The following is a 17,952-nucleotide window of genomic DNA, read 5'->3' on the forward strand; positions in this document are numbered from 1 at the left end:
CCTAGGGCGGCAAAATTTTAGGGATGCCAAAGGATAAAAAAAATTACAGTCAAATCAATTACCGAAAAAATTCAGCAAATGAGAAAATATGCATTCAAGCATGTTCCATCTTTTTGTCACAGAGACAGCACCCAGCACTGCGCTTTGAAATAGCTATGCAGCCTCCTGTACACCATCTGAAAGGCTCGAAAACCGGTTCATTGGATAAATAACTATTTCGAAAAAACTGCCTGGTTACACGTTTCTGTATTTACATTAAATAAATAGTCACGGGTTAAGCTTAGTCTTTACTTACTTTGACCAACGTAAACACATTGCCTCTTCCTTCCTGAAAACTAAAGCAGCCACTACTGTGTAGCAAACGGAAACAAACATGACCGTGATTCATCTCTTGATGTCTGCGTCACCTGGCCACCAAGAGCTGTTACATAACGATTTAATTCACGGATCCAGTTATATGGCCCCTTCCGTGTATAGCGATTTTACGACTATGACGCGTAGGGCCTGAATATGGCATCAATGTAATGCCGAAACTGGTAGAACATAAGAAGTTCATAAAATAAATTTCTACAACACATACGGCTGTTGGTAAATTATTGCATCAAGAAATACATGTCAGCCGTTGTCCCGTGGTCCACAATGGATTCAACGAAGATTGATTCATCTCTGTCGAGCATTGCAGTGGGGCATGTGCGCTGGCTTGCGATTGGTTTGCGACTTGATCACCTCCCTCTGTCCCCCTTTTTACCTCTGCATATCATTTGTTAGTAGTATAGAGTGGGTCTGTTGATGTGTTGAGTTCTACTGTTATTTCCTGTGGATAATCGAGCACGTATTCACAAGCTAGGTTTCGTACTTCTCTTTCAACATGTCTAAAAGGAGTAAAAGGTATCACTAATAAAAATGAGGTGATGTCTGTCAGTAAGTCTGTCTCTGTGTGACTGAGACTCGCAGCACGAGAAAAGATCTACAATGTCTTTTCTCAAACAAATATGCTATCGTTTTCTTAAAATTTGACATGTACAAGTACTATTCCCAGTACCCTAATATTACAAAACTACTGGTGTAAGCGATAAAACATAAATGAAATTAGCGGGTTTAATGTAAGATGATCAGGCTCTTTAGCACAAAATTGAGGACAAAATGACAATTTTCCCCAATTCCAATCCAAAATTGAGGGTAATTACGTTTCAGAATGAGGACGTAATTGAGGACAACGTCTGTCGTATTAAGGTAAATCCGAAGATTATAAAAGAATTTATGAAACGTATCATGATTGCCCAGTAAAAGTACTATGAATATGAGTGATACTTTTCACGTGAATGAAGTATAATGTAAGAAGAAAGTACTATGAGTCAGAGTATTACTTCAAACAAATTTTAAATGTTACTCACAGGGGGCATCACATAAAAACAAAGCTGCATTTTGATTGAGTAGTGAAATTTCATTTTGATTCTGTAAAAGCAAACAATCGGAAGCCAGAAATATACTGTACAGGAAAAGGAATATTCCAAGCCCAATAATTACGCTTGAAGATACAGTTTAATGAAAAGACTGTACTTAACAAATTACCTTAATTGTTTAACGACCACCGTGAGCAATTCAATGGGCTGCAAGCAATCGCCCGTCCGTAATTTAGGGCCACTGACTCCACAGAAGGCAAAGGGCCGGTGCCTTTAAACAAACGCAAAAGCCTTACCTCACCAGGATTCGAACCCGGACCTATCACGGATGAATGATCAGAAGCCAATCGCTTAGACAACTGTGCCACCAGAGCGGCTAATAAAAGTTGTAAAACTCTCAATAGAAAATGCAAACAAGACGTCATTTATTTATTTAAGTTCAAAGAAATGGTTTCTGAAAAAGATAAGATTTATTTCATATTCTAAAAATATTTCAGTTAAAACAGAAATTAAAAACATCATGATTATTTTGATGACCTAGTTTGATGCTTTGCTATGCCTCCCATCAGTACAGCATAATGTGTAAGTTAAACGGAAAATTCATTCGCACCAGAATAAAGGAAAAATCCATTCGCAACAGAAAATAGTTCCACAACTTTATTAGCCTATTTTTTTGCACTTAAATAAAATGAGTAATTATGCCAAACAGACTTGCACTGGAATATTCAGTAGGGTGCTAGTTTAAAACGTTCAGCACATTATTCCTACTTGAATTTTTTGGCAAATTTAAAAATAATTGAAGGCAAAAAACAAAAAATTGAGGACACTTGTTGTCCCATGAAAATTGAGGACTCTCCACAGAAGATGAGGACATCCGGTCACCTTAGTTTAATGATTAAAAACTCTTTTGCCGGTAGATGTTAGTAGTGGTGGAGGGGGAGGGGGGATATCGGGGAGGCCGAAGGTAGTAAAAAAGAGAGATCGTCATTTTTCAATTCTCGCCTTGGGCTGCAAAACACATAGCAACGGACCTGCTCACACGATGCTTCTCTGTAAAGATCACCCTCGGATATTTAACATCATGAACCCTTTTGTAGGATCGAATTCCGAATATAAGCGCTCGAAGCTGGTCTGTTGAACCGGCGTGAGTGGTACTCATCGCAAGATACTCGGTCTTCAATTCACTTTCTAGAAGGCCGATGCTGCTCGTTTCCACCTCCAGTCTTCTTACTGTTTTGCCTCATTGCCTTTCCACACTGCACTCAATGGAAACTGAAGCCATAATGCTTGCCTGCTCCTCGTCATTATTGCGAATCACATACTGCAGTGAATTTAACGTGTCGTTTATTACGGTATATTGATAATTTTTACTTATGGACCGTCTGACAGCAACTGAATAAAACACAATTTTAGTGCCATACGCGTTTCGCCTTTATTTTCTGCAAGTTGTGATGCAGTATACATAGGCATGACATGCAGGAATTTTGAAACAAGATACAAAGAACATACCAAATGTTGGACGTATGAAACAAATCATTCCACATTTGCAGAGCATTTAAAACACCATAACCATCATCCTACAAACATGGAACAAGAAATGAAAATAATGAGAATAAGCAACCATGACAAACATCTTATACAAACGCAAGAAAACTTCCACATCCAGAAAGCCATAGCAGAAAACAAACATGTGATAAATGAACAAACACACATCAGGACAGGCTCCCTACTACACTTAATAAAGGAAATGATAACATAAAACAAAAAAACTCTTCCCCACACCACCTGGACTCACACACACACACACACACACACAACACACACACACACACACACACAGCCCACAAAAAAAATTATACCACACCAAAATACACACACACACACACACACACACACACACACACATGCATACACGAACAGACCGCAGATACTTCAATAATTACAGTCCAAATTTTGGCAATAACATTCGATCTTTGGGAAAAACATTTGACAGTCGGCAACAGAAACCAAAACATTGCATTGAAACAAGCGTTCAGTTCATAGTGCAGTGGAATGTGGGGAAAAAACCGCAAATTGGCGTTTATAAGAAGAACGACATCACCAAAAATGCAACAGGGGCGTAATATGTAAGAAATTATCCATGCAACCTGTAAGTACATTTCAAAACATTACTACTTAATAGGAAATACCAACTGTTTGTAACCTATAGGCACAGTAACAAAAATGTAAATTAAATAGCTAACATATGTACATATTCCAGGCCACTGATGATGCCTTGCAGAAAATAAAGGCGAAACGCGTATGGCAATAAAATTGTGTTTTATTCAGTTGCTGTCAGACGGTCCATAAGTAAAAATTATCAATATACCGTAATATTACACGCAACTGAGGAAGACAGGACTACAAAAGTTGAAGATGTTAACGTGTCGTTGTTTTGCTTTTAGGATAAGTTGCAGCGTAACCGTCGCATGTGCGGGTCCCAATGGCGAAGATGGCAGCGCAGACTCATGTTAAATGCGCCAGTACAGTGTAGTGCGAGGCTGTAGCAGAAGCGTAGGGTGATAATTGACGAAGCTGTTTGGCAGAGTGTCCGCACCTAGGTTGAATGTTCAGCCCGTCTGTCAGTCATCCAACAGTTCCGGGTTCGATTACCGGCAGGGTGGGGGATTTTCTCCGCCAATTGAAAAAGACTTGAAACTTGGGTGCAGAACTTCACCATGCTACAGGATCACTGCAGTTCATTTGGCAAGGCGTCATATAGTTTCCGGTGGAAAGAGACTCCAACAATGCGGAGGAATACAAGTTGCATTGTTTGATTTCGTGTTGAACTTACGATGAACAGGGTATAGCGGTCGGCTGCCCACTGAATGCGCCAGATGTCTCCTGCGTATGCGGAGCTCACGCAAGTATTTGTTTCAACGCTACGGGATGTGGGTTACAGTGTACAGTCCACAGAAGCGTTTACGACACCGCGAGAAAATTCGTGCTGATGAGAGAGATAAGTGAAATACGGAGCACAGAAAGATGAAATAAAACAAAACTATGATATTTTTTCTTGGGTTATGTCGCACCTGCCTAACGTTTATCTCGTGTGCGCCAGTGACTTGTAAGGCGAAGCGTTCGGGCAGTCTGGTGGGGCAACGTGTGTGTGTGTGTGTGTCAGGCAGCAGCTGAGAGGCCCGTGCAGTGTATCTGTGGCGGCCGAGAGAGCAGCAGCTACAGCGCAGCGCGCCAATTACAACTCGTCAGCCGCTGACGCAACTGCGCCGTCTGTCCTTTGTTTCTCAGCCACCGACAGAAACGAGAAAAATTGGAGGGAGCTGGAATTGCGTGCCTGGGGAAAACGCCCCACCCGTTTCGGCCATTAAACGCGCGGTTTAGCGCGAGTGTCGTTCCAGAAACAGGCCGCGTGATGCAGCCGCGTTCACGGATCGCCGGCTGAGCCTCATTGTTGCAGGCTTTCGGCGTCATTACATTCGACTTGTGTGAGTGCTGTCGTGACAACAATAGGAGGTAAGTGTTTGCAACAGTCGCTTTCAGCTTCCCTGTTTTTAAATGAGCCAGTAAACTCCTTGTTTGCATATGCAGCAAACTGCTTGACGCCATATGTTATTAATTTCACTCTGTTCTCAGTGCGAGTTAACTTACTGCTTATGCCAGTAAACTGACATTTGTTCTCATATCACCTATATTTTAGTGTTTTCTATCACAAACAAGAGGACGTGATTGCCAGCCCTGCAAGGTGAAGGTTATGCAGGATCTGTGTTCGAAAAGTAACACGAATTGTGTATTGTAATTAAGTGTGTTTTGTTAGGGGCCCTTGCAGGCTCTATATTTATTGAGAAGTATCGAGTATTGTGCAATAATATTGACGTCTGACAGCGGTACTGACAGTCTGCGTAATATATAGGAGGAGACTGCATAACCGTTACTTGATGCAGAGCATGAACACCTGCTCAATATAAAGTGTGACATTGTGCAACCTCGGCAGTGCCTGTCGAGACTTTGTGATTTGCGCACATGTAAACGCCGTATAAGATGAATGCGTAAGAAAAGACACATGAATCATTTATTGAAAGGAGCTCGGAGAGCAGTTTGATCCCGCATGTAATACTTTTCAGTAATTCGCTGTAGAAATATTCGACAGAAGTGGTTACGTGCAGGGAAATAAGACTGATACTGCTTACGTATGTTCGCCTCAGCGCTACCTACCAATCGTGTACAATAATGTATCTTATAGTTTGAGGTTTATACATCTCGATTCCGACTTTGTGAAAAGGGAAATCGGACGAGTATATGAAGTTTTTTTCCTGTGTAGAAAACGTGTAACGACGTTCACCAATTCGTTGAAAGGTTCTTCGTTCATTCTTAAAACATTCCGACTGTTGTCTGGCTCTATTCCAAGTTATCTTAGCATGATAGAACGGCAGCGTGTAGGGCGCATACCAGACCACTTTTTCGTCCATTGCCGCTTCCTCTTGTTTTTCAGTTTGCAAAATGTAGCGCCTGCAATCGCAATACATGCGAATTCTATATCTTTGAGTGTCGATATGTCGCGTCCCGCAAATAAATGCCCAAAATAAATATTGTGCAATAATATGAGAGTGTGAGGTCCCATTTAGTCCGATTCTCGCTAAGTTCTCGTTCCTGTGTTGTTAAACATGACTGAAAGGTATCTATACAGTGTGAGCCAAGTTAGTTAGCCTGTTGTCAGCTCTCAAACAGGTTACTTACTTGTTTTTGTAGTAAAGGCGATTATTTATTTTGTATAAAAGTGGACCAGAGAATTTGTGTTACAAATTTATTATAGGCACGGAATAAATTACAGCAAATATTATAAATGTTACATATTCATTTTGGTGGAGCTACTATGAGTAAAATAAGAACTTATGAGTAATTTTAGCATTCAGAAGAAGACCGTGAAGACGTTGAAGTTCACGAGCGCCCTCGATGTTCCATCCCATCATGAATCGCTGAAATAGTGGAAAAAGTGAAAGAAATGATCGTGAACGATCGCCGAATCACAATCAGAGAAGTTGCTGATGATGTTAATGCATTTATCAATTTGCTCATACCATGAAATTTTTCCGGATGTTTTGTGTATGATACATGTGACAGCAAGGTATGTTCCAAAACTGTTGGTTTCAGGACGAAAACAGTGATGAATGAAAGTTGCTTAGGAGTTGCTAGATGGAATCAGCTACAGTGCATATGATGCGTTTATTGATATGACGACGAAACTAATGCACAATCATTCCAGTGGAAGCATTGTGGATTGCCGATACCCGAAAAAGCTCAACACTGCGGTCTAATGTGAAGACTACGGTCACTATGTTATTCAGTTGTTAACGGGATAATGCGCCATAAGTTTTTTCCACAAGGACAAAAGATCAGATAGGATACTACTTACAACAGTGGACCCCAACCTGGGGATAATTACCGTTTGAGGGGCAAAACGTAATTTCCTGACGGGCAAAAATCAAAGGGTTTAATATTGTGCTTTGGCCATGATACTAAATTATTTTTAAAAGATTATTGCTATTATCACTATTTTTTAATATTGTTACAGGAGTAAAAATAAAAGGGTTTAATATTGTGCTTTGGCCACGAAACTACATTATATTTAAAAATTCACTGGTATTATCACTATTTCGTAAGACTGTTATGGGACTATTCTTATGACAAAAGTTGCAAATAACTCCTTTTTTTTCCAAATACTATCATTAACATGTGCCACATTGTGTTAGGTGTTGCCGCGCGGAGTGGCAGCACGGTTAGAGGCGCCATGTCACGAATTGCGTGGCCCCACCCGCCGGAGGTTCGAATCCTCCCTCGGGCATGGGTGTGTGTTTGTTGTCCTTAGCGAAAGTTAGTTTAAGTAGTGTGTAAGTCTAGGGACCAGTGACCTCAGCAGTTTTGTCCCTTAGGAGTTCACACACATTTGAACATTTTTTGGTAGGTGTTTCTGTTAGTCGTATTAATGTGTGAACAACATCTTCTTCACTTAGTCCACCCTCGAGACACATATTTTGTACTTTGTACCACGCAACTACGACAGTAAAACTGAGAGATATACAGCACATACTTGTAAAAATCTCACGAAAATGTTTCCTTCAAGTAGTATCAAATTCTCGCAATAAAACAAAATTTGCTTCATTATTCACTTAACAAAAATAAACGAACTAATTGACAGCATAACACAACAGCAACTATGCAATGGATACTACACTGCTGTAGTGCCTACATAGTATTATTATTTATTTTTATTTGCGAATAAGCCTATTAAAAATACGCAGAGTACTGAAAGGTGGGCATTTGCCTTCCTTTGTGCCCATATTTCTTTCATTCTCTACACTCAATGTTGTTCGAGCCTTCTTCATTTGTTTGTTCAACTTGCCATATGTGAATTTTGGACTTGGAAGATTTCGCAGTTATGGACATTTCTGGTGTAATTCCTGCCAATTTCAGATTAGCACCTATCTCGCCAGTCCATTTCATCAGGTCCGTTTAGATTTTACTCCTGTTGTCAAGGAATTCGACTGTTTGTTTTGTAGCTCTGTCTGGGTTCATTCTTTAACGCGTCCATAGAATCTTAACATGCATTTTCTAATATCACTACGTATATTTGTGCAAAGCCTGATTAATTGTTGTCTCTGAGTGGGTATTGTTCGTCTACAACTTCTATGCCTAGAATTTTCCTTAAGACTTTACGTTCGTCTTTCTCAATGTTTTCAGTGTCCTCCTCCTGTTCAGAATTAGTGTTCCTAATCCACAGAAGCAGTCTGGCTTAATTATTGTATTATAATGTTTAGCTTTGTTTACTTGGAAATACATTTCTTATTGTAAATATTTTGGGTATGTCAGCATGTAGTTTCCATCTTTCAGCGTGTAATTTCGTTTGCTTTTGTTTCGATTCCATTTTCTCAATGCTTTCACCGAGATATTTAAATAGTGATGAAACTGGTTTAATTTTGCCACATTTCGTCATCATTAATTTTGGTGCTTGTTTGTTGCAGGTCACCTATTTTGTCTTTGAAAAATTACTGGAGACCAGCCTCTCTGCAGTTTCTTTAAAAAGTTCGATCTGATTTTGGGTTGATGAAACGTTGCGAGTTAAGATTGCTAAATCGTCAACAAACGCTAGGCAATCCAGAGAACTTTCCTCTGCCTTCAGTGACTGGTTGGTCAATTTTTAGATTTGATATCTATTTGCACCAGTCTTTTATCACTTTCTCAAGGACGCAGTCGAAAATTAATGGAGAAAGCACGTCACCTTATCATACTCCCGATTTGATGTCGAAAGGATCTGAGTTTCCCAAACAAATTTAACATTTGACTCTGTATCTCTCAGTGTCAGTTTCATGATTGCTAGTGTTTTCGGGTCTGGAACTTGTTCTTTTAATAGTAAGAACAATCATTCGTCATGGACTAACGCTTATTGTTATTGTTGTTGTTGCTGTTGTTGTCGATAAGAGTGACAGTGGTCATAAACAAAGCATTGGCAGCTTGAAGTCTCACAATTTCGGCCAGTTCAGAATTAAGGAGTCCAGCAGTCAAGTAATTTACATACAGTAGGCTAAAGCACAGTGCAAACATTTTAAATGGGGGTACAGGGTGAACCGGCTGCTGGTGGCCGAGCGGTTCTAAGCGCTTCAGTCTGGAACCGCGCGACCGCTACGGTCGCAGGTTCGAATCCTGCCTCGGGCATGGATGTGTGTGATGTCCTTAGGTTAGTTAGGTTTAAGTAGTTCTAAGTTCTAGGGGACTGATGACCTCAGATGTTAAGTCCCATAGTGCTCAGAGCCATTTTTGGTACGGGGTGAGGGTGAAATAAATGTCGCTACGGGGACGTTTAGTGCAAAGGAAGAATGTTTTGTAACGAGTATCTACCCTCAATGTGGATAGTTGGCTTCACATTATGAAACGGAGTCGTACAGGGTGTAAAATAAATACGGATCCAGATATCAAAATTTTATTCATATGATCTTATTCTACGTTAAAAAGCATTTAAGAAAGATCAACACATTTTTTCATTGTTTGAAAATAACATCAGCAAGATGGCGTCCTTCTCGATCACTGCATTCTCGCAGGCGATTTACGAAGCTGTCCACCACAAGACGGAGAATACCCTGATGAATTCTCTCGATTTCCATCTGGGTTCTTGCTTTGAGATCATCAACGTTATGACGTCTTTCTTCGTACACTTTGCTCTTAAGGTGACGCCATAAGAAAGAATCACAAGCTGTAAGGTCGGGTGAACGGGGAGAGGGGGGGGGGGGCAAGCAATTGCTCCATTGTCGATAAAATTCTTCTTGGTTTGAGGCTGCACTGTCATCTATAAAATTTCGACGTTTCGGCGACTGTTGCAAGGTGCCTTCCTCAGGGTGTATTGATAACTGCCCTGAGGAAGGCGCCTTGCAACAGTCGCCGAAACGTCGGAATTTTATAAATGGCAATGCGGCCTCAAACGCAACTGTGACAACGGCCGCAGAAGCCTATGTTTACAATCGCTCCATTCTTGGAAATCACCCGCTTAGGAAAAAAGTCATTGAGAACATTATTAATACTGTGACTAGTTGCTCCATCTTGTTGAAATAATGTTTCATCATTCACTGCAAATTGATGACGCTGAGGTGTGAAGAATGTCCTTAACATTGTTGAATAGTGCTCAGAATTCACGGCAAGAGATTGCCCTCTTTCATTCTCAAAAAAATAAGGGCCTATTATTCCTGGTGAGGACATTGCACACCAGACTGTTGTCTTGGTTGACTGCAGGGGTTTTTCATGGACTTGGTGAGGGTTCTGATCACTCCAATATGTAAAGTTCTGTTTGTTCACATATCCATTGAGGTGAAAATTTGCCTTGTCACTCATCCAGAGGTTGTGAACAAACTCCTCGTTCTGTTCAATCATTTGCAAAAGACTTTCACAGAAATGCTGTTGGACCACGAAGTCGTTATTATTCAAAGTGTTAACCACTTGGATTTCGTGTGGGTGGTGATGTAAGTCTAACCTCAAAACCCTTCAGACAGTCCTGTCAGAAACTCCAAGCGCAAGACTGTCTACGCGCTGATCTCTGGGGCCTCCTTGCCACAGCAATTCTTACACATTCCACATTCTCGGGAGTATGCACCGTCTTCGCTCTACCACCTCTTTTCCTTGTCGTTTCACCGACGTTTTCAAAGTTTGCGACCCAAGTTTTTACCGAGTTAACCGAAGGCACCGGCCTATTGCAATTAATTTGAAAATGCGTCTGGAAACGATGCTGAGAGGCTCCATAGCTACCGCTTTGGTAGAACGCTTCTACTGCAAACGACCGTTGTTGCTTAGTCCACTGCTCCATGGCTACTGAAATGCTTTGTCTTGGGGAACACACTCGTGACCTCGGTTACTCGCCCCCCCCCCCCCCCAACTACTTTCAGCGCTTCCGTGCACTAATAATAAATGCCGGTTTGACTGCCGCACCCTGTAGATAGCCCTCGTGATGCACAGAGAATTGCATCATTCTATAAAAATGTTTGCTTGAAATAAGCTGTACCAATTGTCTCATTGGCCTGTTAGTCAGTCGTTCAATAAAACATCTACAAAAACTAAATATCATCTATCTTATGTAATTTTAAAAGTGAAAGTTCTCAGAGATTTTTTAAATTTCAGAGTTTAGTTAGGCGCTAATAATGGTTTCAGAAATGTTGGGAACGTGTAAAGTTCAACGCCGTTTGCATCAGTCAATAAAAAACCTCCTGGATATGTAACGAAACATTTTGTGGCTCTTTCACCGCAGAAATTCACTTGCTCAAACCGAAGAACAGAGTGATCAGCAATCTGCACCTGTTAGCTGATTATGGAGTGGTGTATGGGAAGATGTCGTCGTTGAGTGATTAGGAAGATGCAAGACGACTTGGTCAAAATTTCAAATGTAGAAAAATATAAGTTAATGCTGGGGAGTAGGAGAAAAAATCCATAATGTTCGATATACGAGGAGTGTTTTTTAAGTAAGGTCCATTTGAACATAAATACACAACGAAAGGTTATTTCAAAAAAGTAAATTTATTTTCAGAAAGTACATACTTCACTCTATTTTTCGCTATTGTTGCCGAGTTTCTTCAAACGCGTATCATACCTCTCAACCAATTTTAAAATACCCTCTTCATAAAAACTTGCCGCCTCCTCCGATAACCAAGAGCTCACTGCCATTTTCACGTCGTCATGATTTTAAACGTTGTCACTGAGGTGTTGTTTGAGGTGGAGGAACAGATGGTAATCGCTCGGCGCAAGATCAGGACTGTAGGGTGGGTGGTGTAAAACTTCCCAGTCAAACCTGTCCAATAAATCGCGAGCCTGACCTGCAGTGTGAGGTCTTGCATTGTCATGAAGAAGGATAGTTCCCTTTGTCAGCATGCCGCGTCTTTTGTTTTCAATCGCTCTGTGTAGCTTTCTCAGGGTTTAGCAGTATGCTTCTGCATTGATAGTGGTTCCTCGTTGCATGAAGTCGACCAACAAAACACCATGCCTATCCCAAAACACTGACGCCATGATTTTGCGCTGGGATAGAATCTCTTTGGCCTTGACCTTTACAGGCGAGTGTGTGTGTTTCCGTTCAGTGCTCAGTTGCTTCGATTCTGGCGTGATATGCGAAACCCATGTTTCGTCTCCAGTTACGATCTGACGCAAGAAGCCATCACCTTCTTCGTGATAACGAGTCAAGCACTTCACCGCACACTCAGATCTTTAATATTTGTGGTCCTCTGTTAAGAGTTCAGGACCCAACGAGAGCAAACTTTCCTAAACTTTAGGTGTTCAGAAACCATGTTCTAAAGTGCTGATCTCGACACTTCAGGAAATTCGTTTGAGAGACCTGTTATTGTGAAGTGCCGGTTCTCACGAATCCTCGCCTTCAACTGAAGCCACCAAATCGTCTGTAATCGAAGAAGGGCGACCAGAGCGGTCTTCATCATGGACTTTGTCACGGCCATCTTTGAATTCTCGTACCCACTTACACACTTTTCTTTCACTCATAACAGTATCACCGTACACTTCGCAAATCTGTTGATGAATTTCTGCAGCAGACAGGTTCCTTGCTGACAAAAACCGTATCACTGAGCGAACCTCACACGCGGCGGGCGAGTTGATAGTATTAAACATTTTGAAAGCACAGAACAGAGCCGTACAGGTTAGTTACAGAGCTGAAACTGAGCACAGTTGTTCCCAAGGCATGCCGGTACACGACGCACGCGCTCGTTGCGGCATGTGAGCGGACTACTAGTGTCTACAACAAAACGGACCTAACTTAAAAAACACGCATCGTAGCATTGGTAATGTGCTACTTGACACAGTCACATTGATTAATTTTTTATTTTTTTTTTTTTTTTCATCAGTCTACTGACTGGTTTGGTGCGGCCCGCCACGAATACCTTTCCTGTGCTAACCTCTTCATCTCAGAGTAGCACCTACAACCTACGTCCTCAATTATTTGCTTGACGTATTCCAATCTCTGTCTTCCTCTACAGTTTTTGCCCTCTACAGCTCCCTCTAGTACCATGGAAGTCATTCCCTCATGTCTTAGCAGATGTCCTAGCATCCTGTCCCTTCTCCTTATCAGTGTTTTCCACATATTCATTTCCTCTCCGATTCTGCGTAGAACCTCCTCATTCCTTACCTTATCAGTCCACCTAATTTTCAACATTTGTCTATAGCACCACATCTCAAATGATTCGATTCTCTTCTGTTCCGGTTTTCCCACAGTCCATGTTTCACTACCATACAATGCTGTACTCCAGACGTACATCCTCAGAAATTTCTTCCTCAAATTGAGGCCGGTATTTGATATTAGTAGACTTCTCTTGGCCAGAAATGCCTTTTTTGCCATAGCGAGTCTGCTTTTGATGTCCTCCTTGCTCCGTCCGTCATTGGTTATTTTACTGCCTAGGTAGCAGAATTCCTTAACTTCATTGACTTCGTGACCATCAATCCTGATGTTAAGTTTCTCGCTGTTCTCATTTCTACTACTTCTCATTACCTTCGTCTTTCTCCGATTTACTCTCAAACCATACTATGTACTCATTAGACTGTTCATTCTGTTCAGCAGATCATTTAATTCTTCTTCACTTTCACTCAGGATAGCAATGTCATCAGCGAATCGTATCATTGATATCCTTTCATCTTGAATTTTAATTCCACTCCTGAACCTTTCTTTTATTTCCATCATTGCCTCCCCGATGTACAGATTGAAGAGTAGGGGCGAAAGGCTACAGCCTTGTCTTACACCCTTCTTAATACGAGCACTTTGTTCTTGATCGTCCACTCTTATTATCCCCTCTTGGTTGTTGTACATATTGTATATGACCCGTCTCTCCCTATAGCTTACCCCTACTTTTTTCTAGAATCTCGAACAGCTTGCACCATTTTATATTGTCGAACGCTTTCTCCAGGTCGACAAATCCTATGAAAGTGTCTTGATTTTTCTTTAGCATTGCTTCCATTATTAGCCGTAACGTCAGAATTGCCTCTCTCGTCCCTTTACTTTTCCTGAAGCCAAACTGATCGTCACCTAGCGCATTCTCAATTTTCTTTTCCATTCTTCTGTATATTATTCTTGTAAGCAGCTTCGATGCATGAGCTGTTAAGCTGATTGTGCGATAATTCTCGCACTTGTCAGCTCTTGCCGTCTTCGGAATTGAGTGGATGATGCTTTTCCGATAGTCAGATGGTATGTCGCCAGACTCCTATATTCTACACAGCAACGTGAATAGTCGTTTTGTTGCCACTTCCCCCAATGATTTTAGAAATTCTGATGGAATGTTATCTATCCCTTCTGCCTTATTTGACCGTAAGTCCTCCAAAGCTCTTTTAAATTCCGATTCTAATACTGGATCCCCTATCTCTTCTAAATCGACTCCTGTTTCTTCTTCTATCACATCAGACAAATCTTCACCCTCATAGAGGCTTTCAATGTATTCTTTCCACCTATCTGCTCTCTCCTCTGCATTTAACAGTGGAATTCCCGTTGCACTCTTAATGTTACCACAGTTGCTTTTAATGTCACCAAAGGTTGTTTTGACTTTCCTGTATGCTGAGTCTGTCTTTCCGACAATCATATCTTTTTCGATGTCTTCACATTTTTCCTGCAGCCATTTCGTCTTAGCTTCCCTGCACTACCTATTTATTTCATTCCTCAGCGACTTGTATTTCTGCATTCCTGATTTTCCCGGAACATGTTTGTACTTCCTCCTTTCATCAATCAACTGAAGTATTTCTTCTGTTACCCATGGTTTCTTCGCAGCTACCTTCTTTGTACCTATGTTTTCCTTCCCAACTTCTGTGATGGCCCTTTTTAGAGATGTCCAGTCCTCTTCAACTGTACTGCCTACTGCGCTATTCCTTATTGCTGTATCTATAGCGTTAGAGAACTTCAAACGTATCTCGTCATTCCTTAGTACTTCCGTATCCCACTTCTTTGCGTATTGATTCTTCCTGACTAATGTCTTGAACTTCAGCCTGCTCTTCATCACTACTATATTGATTAAATATCTAGGCGTAAATGATGGAAAGCGATTTGAAATGAAATGAGCATGTAAGGGTGGTAGCGTGGATGGCTAATGGTCGACTTCATTTAATTGCGAGAGTTTTAGTATAGCATGACTTGTTTATATAGGAGACTGCATATAGAACACTACTGTGATTCGTTCTTTAAGTACTGCTTGAGTGCTTGGGATCACCACCACGTCGGATTATAGGATGACATTGAAGCAATACGGAGGCAAGACACTACATTTGTTACCAGTAGGTTCTGTCAGCACATGAGTATTATGGATATGCTTCGTGAAATCAAATGGGAGTCCCCGGAGAGGAGAAAATGCTCATTTCACAAAACACTGTTGAGAAAATTTACGAGAACCAGCATCTGTGAATGGAACAGGAAAGGAAATGACTAGTAGTGGTGCAAGGTACTTTCCAGCATGCGATTTTCTGGGGGTGTATGAAGACGTAGATGTAGGAGTCCATGTTAGAGCCTTCCCATTAAAATTCAAAAATTCAATAACTATTATTATATGTCAAAGAACATTATGCAAATTGGGGTTCACTCTGCACAGAATCACTTATTCCACCCAGTATGAAAACCTTTGCTCTCAATACCTTTCCTTTGTGTGCATGTGGCAGCCAGGCCGAGCAAGGGTTAATACGTCAGAAACAGAAAAACAACTTCAAATCCAGCGAACAACGTCACATAAGTACATGTCAAAACTACTAGTTTAATGTTGAAGACATTAACATTAACTGTGCATTTTCAATCTTTGCCTTACTTTTACACCATTCTTGTCATATTAAATCATCAGTCTGCTTATCTTGCGAGAAATTGCGTTATATCAGCATCGTTGTGCTCTCAAATTGAAGACATTACTTATAATAAGTACTTATTACTTATAAATAAGTACTTATAAATAAGTACATTACTTATAAATAAGTATCACCATCCACGAAAGAGGAAATCAAGCTAATTATTCACTCGCTTAAAAACAGCTAAGCACCAAGGGAAGATTCTATAATTGCTTAGCTTTGTAAGTATGCAGGGGATAAGGCAGTAGATAAACTAACGGAAATTATCAGCCAGATTTGGGAAACTGAAAGACTCCCACATGGCTGGAATTCTGCTCTAATTTATCCTCTTCATAAGAAAGGCGACAGAACAGATGTAAATAACTATCGTGGTATCTCTCTCATATCAACAACCTATAAGATTCTGTCTAAAGTTCTGCATACTAGGACAGAAGAACAGCTAGACCCACAGCTGGGAGAGTATCAAGAAGGTTTCAGGAAGGGGCGATCATGCGTCTTACAGATAATGAACCTCAAATTCATCCTTTCGTACCTGAAGCTCAGGAATACAAATTTTGTTGTGACCCTTGTGGATTTCAAAAAGGCATACCACTCGGTTTTTTAAAATAAAGACTGGAGTGTGGCAAGGAGATGGGCTCTCACCCTGCTCTTCAACTGTGCCCTCGAGAAGGTGATTTGTGAGAGACACAAAGAACTGGAGAACCAAGGAATTAAAAATGGTGTCAGGCTGGGTTACAAGAAACAACCTCTTGAAATCGATTTTGCAGACGATCTTGCAATTTTTTTCTGATTCCATGGAAACAGCTGAGAGACAGATTAATGAACTTAACGTACAAGCACAGAAGACTGTCCTCCAAATTTCATCTGAGAAAACCGAGTTTCTAACGAACATAAATTCACCACCAAGGGAGCTTGTAGTGGGTCAAGGCAAAATTAAGCGAGTTGAAAAGTTTAAATATCTCAGAGAATGGATAACAGCCACCTTATCAGAGAAAGAAGCCTTCATATCACACACTAACAAAATGGAAATGGCATACCATTTAACCAAAAACATCTACAACAAAAGATCAGTATCGTTTAATGCAGAGCTAAGGCACTACTGCAGTGTCATCTGTCCGGAGGTCTTGTACGCTTCTGAATGCCTAGTAATGAACAAAAAAGGCCTAATCGAACAACTGGAGGCCAAGGAAGGGAAGATGTTGAGAAAGATCTTTGGTCTCATCAAAGAGAATGGGGAATATAGAAGACGTCATAATCATGAACTGTATTCCCACATAGAGAAGATAACCCATGATGACATCTTGGAGCGTATCCCACTCAACTTTGGCGTGGCAGGGTTTCCAAGAAAAGCCAAAAGTATAAACAGGAAAGCCTGGGACCCAGGAGAGGAAAGAGCAACACCGAGAACGGATGCGGGAGCACTGGGCAAACATCAGAACACGTAAAGCAAGACAGTTGAAATAACGTGGTCCAAAGATGGCCTATACAGAATGAATGAATGAATTTGAATAAGTATGGAAAGATTCTCAATTAACGAAACACCAGTTCTGGTGGCACATGGTCAGTATTATTATGACCTAGGGAAGTACTCCGATTCAAACATAATGTCCAAAAAACTTATAGAAAAAACTCCATGATTCGAAATAAGAAACACTGTCGAGCATTTACTGAAATTAATGAAGCTGTTTCCTAAAAAAAAGACAAGTATCTGCCTGTACTATCCGCAACGGAAATTGTACCAAAGCATATCACAATGAACATTCATGCTTACTGCTTCGGCAACAGAACACAAAGTGCCATACAAAAACGGCAGCCAGCGGCGATTGCTACGAATACTAGTCTTTTAAGGGCGTGGGGTAAGATCTCACAGCCAACGGTTCAGAGAGAAACAGCGGGAATGCTCAGACTTGCAAAGAAGTAACTTTGCCAGGCCTCTCTGGAAAATATTATCAAGGTTTGCACTACGCTACCAGAGAGTGCAAGAAAGTCTCTGTTCCTCTTACTGGCAGATTCGACTATATACACCGACACATTCATACTTGCAGAGATTGTTCTTGGATATGGAGTGGATAAGGAGACAACGTTAGTTATTACACAACATGCATATTCTCTTTCCAAAGAGACCGAAACACTCAGAAAAACAATTTGTGCAACATATAAATGAAGTTACAAAGCAGTATCATGCGAGAAAAAATGAAAGTGGTCTTAGACGGAC

The 17,952-nt window shown here is 40.9% G+C and overlaps 1 protein-coding gene across 1 annotated transcript in view; it reads left to right on the forward strand.

Moving 5' to 3' along the window:
* The first annotated feature begins 4,578 nt into the window (after positions 1–4,578).
* LOC126416305 (solute carrier family 22 member 1-like) overlaps positions 4,579–17,952 on the forward strand; it is a 253,100-nt gene continuing 239,726 nt past the window's right edge. Inside the window, exon 1 of the mRNA XM_050083965.1 lies at positions 4,579–4,916. The gene's annotated coding sequence lies outside the window, so the exon portion shown is untranslated. The remainder of the gene's footprint in view (positions 4,917–17,952) is intronic.

The sequence above is a fragment of the Schistocerca serialis genome, chromosome 8 (genome assembly GCF_023864345.2).
Source record: "Schistocerca serialis cubense isolate TAMUIC-IGC-003099 chromosome 8, iqSchSeri2.2, whole genome shotgun sequence".
Lineage (NCBI taxonomy): Eukaryota > Metazoa > Arthropoda > Insecta > Orthoptera > Acrididae > Schistocerca > Schistocerca serialis.